The sequence below is a fragment of the Myotis lucifugus genome, unplaced genomic scaffold (assembly GCF_000147115.1).
Source record: "Myotis lucifugus unplaced genomic scaffold, Myoluc2.0 scaffold_705, whole genome shotgun sequence".
Taxonomy (NCBI): domain Eukaryota; kingdom Metazoa; phylum Chordata; class Mammalia; order Chiroptera; family Vespertilionidae; genus Myotis; species Myotis lucifugus.
This window is the reverse complement of record NW_005871753.1, coordinates 101,546-107,086: the sequence shown is the minus strand read 5'-3', so window position 1 is coordinate 107,086 and position 5,541 is coordinate 101,546. Positions and strand designations below refer to the sequence as shown.

Sequence of the window (5,541 nt, the reverse complement as noted above, 5' to 3'; positions counted from 1 at the left end):
ACCCTTTAATACAGTTCCTCATGTTGTGGTGACCCCCAACCATAAAATTATTTTGTTGCTACTTCATAACTGTAATTTTGCTACTGTTATGAATCATAATGTAAATATCTGATATGCAGGATGTATTTTCATTGTTACAAATTGAACATAATTAAAGCATAGTGATTAATCACAAAAACAATATGTAATTGCCGCTGCCTCCCCGCCGGGCTCATCATGGCACCTCTCCGACTCCTCTGCTCCTGGCCATGTCTCTGCGCCTCGCTGTGCGGCTCCTGGGGCACCCGATCCAAGGGAGGTGTTTGCTATTTTTCAACCAGCACATGTCGCCATACCAAATTTCACAAAGATCCAGTGGAAGCTGTAAAAGATATCCCTGACGGTGCAAAGATCCTGGTTGGTAGCTTCGGGCTGTGTGGCATTCCAGAGAATCTCATCGGAGCTTTACTGAAGACCAGAGTCAAGGGGCTCACTGCAGTCAGCAACAATGCAGGGGTTGACAACTTTGGCTTGGGCCGTTTGCTTCGAAGCAAGCAGATAAAGCACATGATCTCTTCGTACGTGGGAGAAAATGCAGAATTTGAGCGACAGTACTTATCTGGTGAATTAGAGGTAGAGCCAACACCTCAGGGCACACTGGCAGAGAGGATTCGTGCTGGCGGCGCTGGAGTTCCTGCCTTTTACACCAGCACAGGCTATGGGATGCTGGTGCAAGAAGGAGGGGCACCGATCAAGTACAAGGATTTCGGCATCGCCATTGCCAGTAAGCCACGAGAGGTGAGGGAGTTCAATGGTCAACATTTTATTTTGGAGGAAGCGATTACAGGGGATTTTTCCTTGGTGAAAGCCTGGAAGGCAGACAGTGCAGGAAACATCATTTTCAGGAAAAGTGCACGGAATTTCAACCTGCCCATGTGCAAAGCTGCGGGAACTACAGTGGTGGAGGTTGGAGAAATAGTGGATGTTGGATCCTTTGCCCCAGAAGACATCCATATTCCTAAGCTTTATGTACATTGCCTTATAAAGGGAGAAAAATATGAGAAAAGAATTGAGCGTTTATCAACCTGGAAACAGGAAGATGTAAAAGCCAAATCCGGAAAACCTGGAGATAATGTGAGGGAGAGCATCATCAAGCAGGCAGCTCTTGAATTTGAGGATGGCATGTATGCTAATTTGGGCATAGGAATCCCACTTCTGGCCAGCAACTTTATCAGCCCAAATATGACTATCCATCTGCAGAGTGAAAATGGAATCCTGGGTTTGGGTCCATATCCATTTGAAAATGAAGTTGATGCAGATCTAATCAATGCAGGCAAGGAAACAGTTACTGTTCTTCCAGGAGCCTCTTACTTCTCCAGCGATGAGTCATTCGCGATGATTAGAGGAGGACATGTCAACCTGACCATGCTAGGAGCCATGCAGGTTTCCAAATATGGTGACCTGGCTAACTGGATGATCCCTGGGAAGATGGTGAAAGGAATGGGAGGTGCTATGGATCTGGTGTCCAGTGCCAAAACCAAGGTGGTGGTCACCATGGAGCATTCTGCAAAGGGAAATACACATAAAATCATGGAGAAATGTACATTGCCGTTAACTGGAAAGCAGTGTGTCAACCGCATCATCACTGAAAAGGCTGTGTTTGACGTGGACAGCAAGAAGGGGCTGACTCTGATTGAACTCTGGGAAGGCCTGACAGTGGACGACATCAAAAAGAGCACCGGGTATGACTTCGCAGTTTCACCAAAACTCATGCCAATGCAGCAGATCACAATTTGAAATGTGGAATAAACATTTATCACAGGCTGTGTGTTTTTCATTTTAACCACATAGAGTTTCAGTAATCATAACTATATACTGAACAAGCAGCTTTTGACTAGGTTTTTCTAGCATTTTATGCTTTATACAGCCTGTTCTCAAGCGTGCTATGACATTTTGATGAACAAAAAGAAAAAATACATATATGATTATAATATTTGTTTTATAAGTGCTCAGAAGGATGTCTTTACAATTGGTGCTCGCATTGAATTTTTCTCCATCTTCTGTGGTATGTACACTGAATTGCATGCAGTTTGCATCAAGATGGGCCTGTAGGAAGAGTTTCATTGATGTACTCTCCCTCCTAAAGAAATTGTGAAGAAAAAGAGTGAGGGAGAAAAGTGACCCCTCCCCTAGGGTAACCAAGGCAGCATTGTACTGGGTCCTGAAGATAACATGCAAGTGAATTTTGATTGGGAGGAATGCTGTCTTAACGACTGATTTTCCTTCGGCATCCTCTGACTTTTTTGCGGGGAGCCTTCGATTGTGTGATTCCATCTTGTTTTCCTAGAGCACCTCTCTTCCTCCCACACTTTCTGTAACTAAATAGATGCCTAAGAAGGGAGGCAGGAGCATGTCTGTGTAGGAGGAGTAACTGTGCAGGAGGGAGACTCGGTGCAGGGCCTGTTGGTGCTGACATCCTACCTAAGTTGCCTTGACCAACCAACCAACCAACCAACCATCTGTTCTTTGCCAGTGCCTCACTCATCTAGTCAGTTTCCTCATTGTTAAGCAGTGCAGTATCCGTATATATCCAGACGGTCCTTAAGAGTCTTTCTCTATGTTATTGAGGACCAGTGGGTAACTTGAACAATACCTGTTCTTCAGCCAAGAAGGGCTGTGGGATAATTTATCATGAATCCATAGTCACAGCGAACACACAGGTGTGTTTTTTGTTTTTTGTTTGTTTGTTTTTTATTCTTTTCAGGCTCTCTTATTTCTGTTCAGAAAAGTTTCTAAATTTGAGTGCCTTTTCCTACAGAACAATGTTTTCTTCTGACCAGACTACTTCCTTGAACAAAGTACTTTTAATTCAACTCTATGCAAATAGGGGAAGTAAGGATGAGCAAATCTAGGATTTGGAGAGCGGTGATTGAATTTCTATTGTTAAAAAATAAACATAGTGGATTAGGTTTTGTAAGGAATAACTTCTCAGAGGTATCCTCAGTACCAGTTGCCCCAGGGGTAACCCAGCAATATATGGGGTGAGAAGTCTGGGCACCCTAAAGACATGCCAGACTGCTGTTCGCCAGACAGAGGCAGGCATAGCAGAGGGCGCTGTGTTGTTCCTCTGGCTCCAGGCATAGGGATTTATTCATGTTTTTTGGGTGATGGTTGTCATTGAAAGTCACTTTCTCTTCATATACAGCTATTGTTGTGTCATGCACGGTAGTAGAGGGAGAAGAGAGGCTTTTTTTTAAGAAGCACACTCCATATATAAAATAGTCTTTTCTACCAGCTTCATGGTTGAAAGCATACTCTCCCAGTACTGGTAAAGTGGATTCTTTAGAATTTGTGAGGCCTAGAGAATAATACATATCTATGTTAGAGTTATGATCAGGAAAAATGTGTGGTATTCTTGATTGTTTTATTTGCAAGCTTATTTGCTTATCATTCCAGTCTGTTACTTTAAGACAATGTGTTTCTAAGAATGTTTTCAACTTTAATTGGCGAAACCTAAGTAGATGACTTTATATTCTTGATTAAAGAGTGCTATGGATATTAAGAAATGCAATAAGAAATACAATAAATATTTCAAATTTAAAAAAACAAACAAAACAATATGTAATTATATATGTGTTTTCCGATGGTCTTAGGCGACCCCTGTGAAAGGGTCATTCGACCCCCAAAGGGGTCGGGACACACAGGTTGAGAACTGCTGGTCTAGTGACTCTCTGAGTTGATCCAAATTCTAACCCTACATGTACTCTTAGTACAAATGCTGAGCATGAATGTGCAAGAAAAAAATACACAGTTCTTAAAATAAATGTGTTACAGTGTTAGTAATCATTCTACTTAGGAATTGTGTGATTGTTTTTTCTCCACTTTTTAAAAAATTTTCAATCAAATCCGTTTGTAAAGTGTTATTTTCTTCATTTCTATGTGGGGAACTATAAAGGAATACACATTACAAAAAATTAATACCAAAGACCACATATAGAATCAGGGACAATGAAGAAAAACTAATTAGCTATCAATTATCACCGCATAATACATAACAAAAACCTGGCTTTGCTAAAAATCTGAAGTGTTACCTTTTTAAAAATTTTTATTTATTGATTTTAAGGGAGAAAGAAAGAAACATCAATTTGTTGTTCCACTTTATTTATGCATTAATTGGTTAATTCTTGTATGCCCTTACCAGGGATCGAACACACAACCTTGGCATTTTAGGACAGTGCTTTAACTGAGCTACACAGCCAGGACTGTTGAGGGGTTACTTTTTACAATGAGAATACAGATCTGATGCCAACATAGTTCATGAATCATTCCTTGTACAACTTTAAAACAAATTGGAGTTGTCATTCTACATGGCAATCTGATGAAAACAAAACATACCTTTGGAAGTGCATTTCTTCAAAATCATGCTGATTGCTACAAGCCAAATATTGAATTTGGTGCCCTATTAAGAATAAAGTTTCATATTTGAATATAAATGTACTGACTGGCCAAAAGTTAGAGTGTGCTTTGAGTTATCTTCTGAGAAGTATGGTTTCATTGATTCATCACCTTTTCTAGCCTAGCTCCCCAAAAGGGCACATGTAATATTATATGTTGTGATTCTTATTGCCCAAGGAGTTCAGATCATAGACTTCAATTTTTTTAGTACGTTTTAGAATTCATTTTCTCTCCTTTGATAAAGCAAACAACTAAAAAGTATATGAGGGTTTTTTTGTAGCTTGCAAGTATACTAATAAGTAAGTGTGTTTCCAAAGTGATGTGTTTTTATGTAGCAGAACCTTATAAAAATGGTTATTTTGTAAATTAAAAAGGTCACACATCAGCAAATTCATTGAGTTTAACCTAATTTATAAGATTAATGATTAAATAGTGATTAATATTCTCATAAGGAAAACAAAAATTGGGAGCACATTCTTAAATGAACTGCCTCTTGACTTTCTTGTTGTTAAATGATACAAATAATTTATTCCAGATTATGGAAAATGTGCTAATTTCTTATCCAAACATTTTTGCTATCAGAACCCTATTTTTTTTTTTTAAAAAAATCAATAAAGTATCCAGTTAGAAAGCTTGGTTTTCCAAGAGCCTTTGCAGTTGGTTATAGTTATGTGGCATAGTTTTGTGATATAAGTGAAGTCAAATAAGTGGTCTGGGAAAAGTTATAGTTTTATTGATAAAAGGGAAAGATTCACTTGGCAAGCAGTCATGTTGTGAGCCTGAAGATGAACACTACATGTTGTGAATTGGGAAGCTCCAGAGAATTTACATCCTTATTAACTTCTGTAAGCTACCTTCTACTGCCTACCTCCATACTTCATCATTTATGACAAAACTAGAGGCCTGATGCACGAAAATTCATGCAAGAGTAGGCCTTCCTTCCCCTGGCTACCAAAACCGGCTTCCTTCCAGGACCCAGGACCTGGGACCCAGGCTGCTTGCCTCCTCTGGACACTCGCAGGCACCCAGGACCCGGGCTGGCTTCCCTCCAGCCCTGGCTTCATCAAGAAGGACATTTGGAATGACATCCAGAAGACATCCCATCTA

The 5,541-nt window shown here is 40.0% G+C and overlaps 1 pseudogene; it reads left to right on the top strand.

The window, feature by feature from the left end:
• The first annotated feature begins 205 nt into the window (after positions 1 to 205).
• On the top strand, positions 206 to 1,803 carry LOC102417799 (annotated as a pseudogene).
• The last annotated feature ends 3,738 nt before the right edge of the window (positions 1,804 to 5,541 follow it).